The sequence below is a fragment of the Triticum aestivum genome, chromosome 7B (assembly GCF_018294505.1).
Source record: "Triticum aestivum cultivar Chinese Spring chromosome 7B, IWGSC CS RefSeq v2.1, whole genome shotgun sequence".
NCBI lineage: Eukaryota > Viridiplantae > Streptophyta > Magnoliopsida > Poales > Poaceae > Triticum > Triticum aestivum.
The window spans coordinates 135,498,775-135,507,304 of NC_057813.1; positions in this window are offsets into that span (position 1 = coordinate 135,498,775).

The following is an 8,530-nucleotide window of genomic DNA, read 5'->3' on the forward strand; positions in this document are numbered from 1 at the left end:
GACTGGGCTTCCCACTCCATCCCTTTGTTCGGGGGCTCATGTTCTACTACGGCCTGGATTTCCATGATCTGGCCCTGAATTTTATCCTCAATATCTCGGCGTTTATCGTCGTGTGTGAGGCTTTCCTCTGCATCCAGCCCCACTTCGGCTTGTGGCTCAAGACCTTCAGTATCAAGCTGAAGGTGGTAAAGGGCAGCCAAGCGGAGTGCGGAGGCGCCATGGTGGGCAAGATGCCCAACGTTACTTGGCTTGAGGGCACTTCCGTGGAAACCATTAAGGGGTGGCAATTGGGGTGGTTCTATATCACCGAGCCGCGTGACCCTGAATGGGCAACTGCCCCCAAATTCAGATCTGGCATCCCCATATGGCTCACCTCCTAGAAAGATAGTGGCCGGACATGGGGTGATTCGGAGGAGCTGACCGGACTCCAAGCCTGCATAAAAAAAGCTAGTGAACAAGAGGCTCAAGCTTGTCAACATAGTCCAGGTCATGCTTATCCGCCGGATTCTCCCGTGCCAACGATGGGGCTTCAGTATGTGGGAGTTCGATTCAGCGCAGCACCAGACTTTGAGCGGGCTCTTCGACACTACGTACGAAGATGTCTGGAGGGTGCTGTTTAAAGGTGCCGAGGCCCCCGCATCCGCTACCGAAGATCGCGGATTCAGCTCGCAGCGTCCGGCTAGCGAGGTAAGCGATTTTGCCCTTTACAGGGCACTTGTTTTCCATAGTTTGACTCTATGCGGGATCTAAACTCCCTCTCCTTTGACAGGACTGGCCGAAGAAGGCTGAACAGACTATCTGTCCGGCCCCATTGCCGGAGGACCCAGCGGACACCCGCTTAACGGGGCTGCTGGCTCCGGCACCCCACGTGGTGCCGGAGAAGAAGGCCAAGAAGAAGGCCACGGGCACTCGGAAGTGTTCCCGTTTTCAGGTGTCATCGGACGATGACTCCTAGGCAGACTCCTCCCACAAAGGCGAGGAGGAGAAGAAGAAGGCCTCTCCCCCAGCGGGGGGAGGGAAGAAAAGGAAGGCTTCCCAAACGAAGGGGTACGAAGGGTCCAAGAAGGGAAAGACTCTTCCCACGGACTGCTCCGCCAACGCCAGTGATGACGACGAGGATTGGCCTCCAAGGGCCAAGCCCCTGGCGAGATCGTAAGTATCCGGACTCCCGAATAACTTCATGGTTTTTCTTTTCGCCACATAGTGTCTTTCTAATGCCGCATACAACCCTGCAGTCCGCCCAAGGATGATTTTCCCGCTTCGTCGAGCGGGTCCTTGGGTGCGTCGGATATGGATTCCCTTTCGACCGCCTCCACCCCCCGTGATGTGGACGATGCCGAGGTGGGATCCCGGGAAGGGACCCGCCAGGAGGGGGAGGCCCCGAAGGTGCCGCAGGTCAACCTCCCGGACTTTGCGTCGGACTCCGCACCGAAATCTGAAGTGGCTCCGGAGTCCGACGGGCGGCCCCTTTGTAAGAAGGGCAAGACCGCGACGCCAGCAGCCTCCGTCCAACCGGAGGCGCCGGATAGCTTGCTGGAGGCGCTCAACGGCGCCTCCATCGAAGAGCAACACTGCACCTTCATGAGTGCGGTGATTCAGAAGGTTCAGCTCGCCAAGAGCGGGCTGACCGAAGCCTGCAACAACCTTCTAACAGGCTTTGAGGTAAGAATTTTGATATATGTAGAATAGTACCGCATAGACAGTAGCCCCTGATGCTCGGTTCGGTATTCAGAAAGAAAAGCCGGACTGAGGATCTAAAAAGATATACGCAGGAGTTATGAAATATGTTAATATGGGGTTGCAAGCTGTGCTGCTGACCTCTGCCGCACTGACTGCGGAGGTCAATACTTTGAAGCAAAGCCTCGAGCGGTCCGAGAACGAGCTCGGCCATGCCAAGAATCAGCTCGAGGACAAGGAAGGTGAATAACACCGTATTTAAGATTGTACCTTACAGAAAAGGATTTGGTTGCAAGAAAATTGACAAGGATAACATGGGTATTGCAGGTGCCACGACCGAGGTGGCGACCCTGAAGGAGGCGGTGTCCGCGGACGAATGTAATGCGGCCGCGGACGAATGTAATGCGGCCGCGGAGCGCACCGATCGAGAGAAGCAGGAGGCGCGGGTGGCGGAGGTACAGCAAGAGCTCCAGGATCTCGTGGAAAAACATGAGAACCTGGAGCGTGACTCGAAGACTCGAGAGTCTGAGCTTGCATCGGCTCTTGAGAGTGCCAAAGCCGCTAAGGCCGAAGCCTACAAGGCCCTCCAAGAAATCGAGGCATTGAAGAAAATAGCAGCGGGTAAGGCATTTTTCATGCAAAGTAAGCATGTGAGTGTGAATTACCTATCACTTGCCCGAATTCGGAGCTCTCCAGGAGCTTTCGCAGATCTTCCTTGCAGCGTGTCCGATGCTGCCGCTTTCTACCGGGCCGAGGAGGGGAGCTCGATGGAGAAGGTCTTCTAGTCTCAGCATGCTGAGGCCGGACATCTGGTGCCCCTTAGCGACCAGCTGAAGCAGCCGGTCGAGCTCCACAAGGTGGCCGAACAGGCCATGAGGGGCCTCATAGTTCGGCTGTGGCCTAAGGAGGCCGCGCCTGGGAGCTACTTTGGCCTGGTGCGGCGGCTGGTGGATGCATGTCCATCGGTTGAAGTCATCAAGCACTCCGCCTGTATTGAAGGTGCCCGTCGGGCCCTTGCCCGCGCAAAGGTGCACTGGGGAAAGATGGATGCTGAGAAGCTTGTGACGGACGCGCCACCGCTGGGCAAGGAGTATCGTACTCCCGAGATGTATTATAAGACTGTTCTGAAGGGTGCCCGCACTATTGCGGGTGAGTGCTCCAAAGATGTAATATTTGAGTAGACTCACATTTTGTTATCCTGTGCGCTGAAAACTTTGTTCATATGCGCTAAGCAACGCTTGTTAATTTAAAATATTACCTTCTGTGCGGCCGTTTATCAAATCTGAGAGATGGCAAGTCGTCGGCTTCGGCCCCCATGCCACGAGTGCTGGGGTGTTCGGGATAAATTTGAGCACTCTTGTTCCCATTTTTGGGTCCATTTAGGGAGGCGCTCAACACAACGAACAAGGCAACCAGACTTATAATGCTTGAACACTCTCACTTAGCCATAGAATCCTATAATTTTAAATTTCGGTGAAGCCCCTAGTGTTCGGAAGGCCGAATTTGGGGCGCTATCCACGCCTGGGCCAGACAAAGCCGGTTCCTCGCTCTAAGCGGCATAAGTCTTTAGGGACTCGAAAGAAACTCTCGAACAGCGACCGGCTCTCGCCTCATCATGATGGTTAGTTTTAGCTTTCTCCACTGAGGCGCTCGCCCAGCTCAACTGGGGTGCAATCGCAGTGGTTCTCCCAGTGCTACCTTAGCCGATACAACGGAACATAAGGTACCAAAACATGGGAGCCGGGCAAACCCAACTATTGACCCAAGACATGATTCAGAGCCGATGCATATAATGCTATAAGTTCGGGGTGCTGCACTTGTGGAAGTGTTCGGACTTATCGCACCATGATGCGGGAAACATAAGCCCCTGGTGTATTTAGCCGTACCAAAGTGTACGGATGCAACATGCCGTAAATGAACATATGTATAAGAAAGGAATGCAATTGTAAGCAAAAAGGTGCATTGTTTATTCAAGAAATACTGCTGTGAATGCAGAACGATACAAATGGTGCGATAAGCAAGGGATGGGACTATTAAGCATGTCCCCCTCCAGGGGTAGGCTGCGGAATGGTGTATAAAACAGATTTAATGCTCATAATGGAGACCACCTGGATATTCGTCGTAGCCTTTCTCCTTCCCTGGCTGTTGCATCGTGAGTTCGGCAGGTCTACTGCCAGACAGGTCCTCTGATGAACGGGGTCCTGTGGGTAAAAGGAAAGAAAAGAAAAAAGAACGACACACTTGAGAGCCCCTAGTGTGGTTAAGCCGCATTCTAGGCCTATCGTGGTCGTGCCCCTCCCCCTATGCCCGAGGTATCTTCAGATCGTAATGATGTACGCGAAGGACCCGTCTTGAAATTTTGTAGGGGCTGGGGTTGGGGCCGCATTTGTCACGCCCAATATGCGACCCTATCCAAAAGGAACTCGAAGGTCCCACCAAGGATAGACCCGCATATTGAAACACTTTTGCAAGGTGGATATCATTACATCAACATTACATAATAGAGGGGATACATACTAGAGGCATACAATGCCACACAAATACAACGTCACAATACATAATAGCATCATTCGACTACGGATGAAACACAAACAGAAACTCAAACGACATCCACCCTGCTAGCCCAGGCTGCCGACCTGGAACCTATCCCCTGATCGAAGAAGCAGAAGAAGAACTCAATGCAAGCAAGCATCGCTCTCGCGTCATGATCATCGCATGAACCTGGACCTGCAACTGTTGTCGTAGTAATCTGTGAGCCACGAGGACTCAGCAATCCCATTACCATGGGTATCAAGACTAGCAAAGCTTAAAAGGAAAGGAAGGGGTAAAGTGGTGAGGCTGCAGCAGCGACTAAGCATATATGGTGGCTAACATACGCAATTAAGAGCGAGAAGAGAGCAAGCAGAACGGACGTGAATCTAGCAATGATCAAGAAGTGATCCTGAACTCCTACTTACGTCAAACATAACCCAAAGACCGTGTTCACTTCCTGGACTCCGCCGAGAAGAGACCATCACGGCTACACACGCGGTTGATGCGTTTTAATTCGGATCTGGTGTCAAGTTATCTACAACCGGACATTAACAAATTCCCATCTGCCTATAACTGCAGGCACGACTTTCAAAAGATTATACCCTGTAGGGGTGTCCCAACTTAGCCCATGACAAGCTCTCGCGATCAACGAAGGAATAGACCTTCTCCCAGGAAGACCCGATCAGACTCGGAATCCCGGTTTACAAGACATTTCGACAATGGTAAAACAAGACCAGCAAGACCGCCCGATGCGCCGACAATCCCGATAGGAGCTGCACATATCTCGTTCTCAGGGCAACACCGGATAAGCTAAGCGTACAGGTACCGACGTAACCCAAGTTGCCAAGGGATGGTCCCGCACGGTGCTCTAGTTTGGACCAACACTCAGACAAGCATTGGCCCGGGGGGGGGGGGCTGTAATAAAGATGACCCTCGAGAGCGCGACTCCCAAGGGAAAAAGGGCTAGGTGAGGCAAATGTAAAACCAAGGTTGGGCCTTGCTGGAGGAGTTTTATTCAAAGCGAACTGTCAAGGGGGTCCCATAAATCACCCGACCGCGTAAGGAACGCAAAATACGGGAACATAACACCGGTACGAAGGAAACTAGGGCGGCAAGAGTCGAACAAAACACGAGGCAAAAGGCCGAGCCTTCCACCCTTTACCAAATATATAGATGCATTAATAATATAAGAGATATTGTGATATCCCAACCAAAATCCTGTCCACCATGGAGAAATCTTCAACTTCACCTGCAACTAGCAACGCTATAAGAGGGGCTGAGCAAAAGCGGTAACATAGCCAAAGTACGGTTTGCATAGGAAAGGTGTCAAAGGTTAGAGGTTCATGGCAATTTGGGGCTTGATAAACATGTGATAGGTAGCGCAGCATAGCGATAGAACGAAACAACTAGCATAGCAATGATAGTAGTGAGATCCAGGGTAGCGGTCATCTTGCCTGAAATCCCGCAAGGAAGAAGAACGAGTCCATGAAGAAGACGAACGGATGAAGCCACGAAGACGAACCAAGCGTAGACGAACGAATCCTCACGATCGCAACGGAAACAGGAACTATCGAGAAGAAGCACACAACAAGGTAAACACACCACACATATACAAGACATGATGCACAATAAGCATGATGCAAGACAATACTACATGAAGCTACTCATGGCAAGAGATGATGCAAACAAGAACAACACATCAAGGCAAGTTTAAATGAGGCTGGGAACAACATATAACAATTCCTGTAAGTCCTCATATGCATATTTCTAAATTGGTCCAGATCTGAATAAACCTTATGTTCAATTTGTTAAACATCAAGTTAAGATACACCAAGATGATATACATGAAAATCTAGTCAAGTTACATATAAAGTTCATTTAGTTCGGAGCTACGGCCTAGAAGATATGAGCAAAGCAAGATAAACATGGCATTGATGCAAAATGCACTCAAACATCAAGCAAACACCTCAAAACAAGGATGCAACATGATAATATGAAGCTACATGCAATTCTAAGCAAGTTTCATATATAGCACACTCAAAACGGAGCAACGGTTCAACACACACGCATGAAACAAGTCTAAAGGACAAGCTGTCCAAAACAGCAACTAGGCATATTGCAAGCACCAAAACAATATGCTACAGGACCTCAACAAGAAAACAAAAGGCATGGACATGATGTACAGGTAAATCATTACAAAACATGAACACTTAGCTATCTCCAGAAATCACTAGAACATACTCAAACACACATGGTAAGATTGCAAATAATAACAATTCAGACTTTGCAGAAAATAACATCACGATGCAATGTTTAGAGCTATCAAACAACATGTTACAGGAACTTATCATGGCAAACAAAGGCATGACATGAATCTACTAATTGCATAGATCAAAAGTCCCTTACTGACCATAAGCTACCAAAAAGGATCAGAAAATATGATGGCACCCACGTAAACATAGCAAGTTATAATACAGATTCAAACATGGCAGAAATAGAATTATGAAGGCATGTAGATGAGCTTGTACCACTCACCACAGAGCAATAAATAGCATGGAAAGGCAACCAACAGTAAGAAGACATGTTTGTGAAGCTAAGCATGGCAAGATCAAGTTCCTAGGGTGCATGGAACACTAGCAAAACACATGGAAATAACTGAACTTAATGTTAACAGGCTGACAACAACATTATGAAGCAACTTTAGAGCAAGATTACAACAAGCTAAAGCAACCTATAAATGCAACCAGGGGCATGGATGGATAGAGGATGACATGTAGATCAAAACATGTTTATAGAACATCTCCAGATTATGCATAGAATGATTAGTAGCAACATGTTTATATAGCATCACGAAATAACAGATTCAGCCTAGCAAAACAGCAACATCATGTACCCTACTTAACAAGCTTGATTCACTCACCACAAGTCATTGCATGACAAGATAAGCATAGCATCATCAAGAAGGCATGTTTGTGAAACAAACCAAGTCAAGAACAAGTCTATAGCATGCAAGGATCAACTATAGCAACCTCGGCAAAATTGAATAACATGTAAACAATCTGCCAGGAAACATTTTGAAGCAAAAGTAGAGCACGAAAATGACATGCTAGACTACTCCATAATTGCAACCAAGGGCATGAATGGATAAACAATAACCACATGTTCAAAACACCCTTACTGAAGTATCTCAAAATATGCATGGATCTCTCTGTAGCATCAAGTTTACATGGCATGAAAAATAACAGCAGAACAGGGATTAAAATCAGCAACATCACGATGCCTAGTTTGCATGCTTGTGCTAGTCACCACATTGATCACAAAAATACATGGTAAGCACCTCTGTAAAGAAGACATGGCATAGATCAAAACACATGTAGACATCAACCTCATAGGATGCACACATCAATCATGGCAAAAATGACAAAAGAGCTCGTTCTTATAAGAATCTGAAACTAACATTATGAAGCCCTCTTCCAACAGCATTCCGGGCATCAAGATGAGCTCAAATGAAAATGATGCAATGAGTTGAAATGATGTACTCTTCGAGACGAACAATTCGGTATGCTACATGCCCAAAACGGAGCCACGGGTGCGAAGATGTGATGCGATGAAGATGCAACAATTTTATCACAGATTATGACAGTGGAAAACGGGGGGAAGAAGTCAACCCTTGCTTTTCCAGATTGGATCTGGCCGGATTTCGAGGTCACCGGCCGGAGAGGGCTCGTCGGAGCTCCGGCTAGGGAGGAGAGGCCGGGGCGGCGGAGTAGGACGAGGGCGCCGGCGGAGGCGAGCGGGAGGCGGGCGCCTCTGGGCGCTGGCGGCGGAGGCCGGGCGGCGCCGGCCAGCCGGCGGCGAGGGACGGCGGAGGCGGGAGGCGCCGGCCGGGCGGAGGCGGAGGCGAGCGCCGGCCGGTCCGCGACGGCGGCTGCGGGCGAGGGACCGGGCGGCGGGGGGGCAGGCGCGGGCCGGCGGCGCGCGGGACGGGCCGCGGGGGCCGGAGGCGGGCCCGAGCGGGCCGGCGCGGTGGAGGGCGGCGCGGGGGCGACGTGGCGGATGGTGATTCGCCGGGGGATGGAGGACGTGTCCGGTGGCTGGACGGACAGGTCCGGTGCGCGGAGAGGGGATTTTTAGGGTTTCGGGAGGAATCATCCTTGAATTTTGGGGGGAGGGGCATATTTATAGATAGAGGGAGCTAGGAGAGTCCAAATGAGGAGCGGTTTTTGGCCACGCAATCGTGATCGAACGAACGAGAGCATGGAGGGGAGTTAGATGGATTTTGGGCCACTTTGGAAGGGGTGTTGGGCTGCAAAGAGAGAAG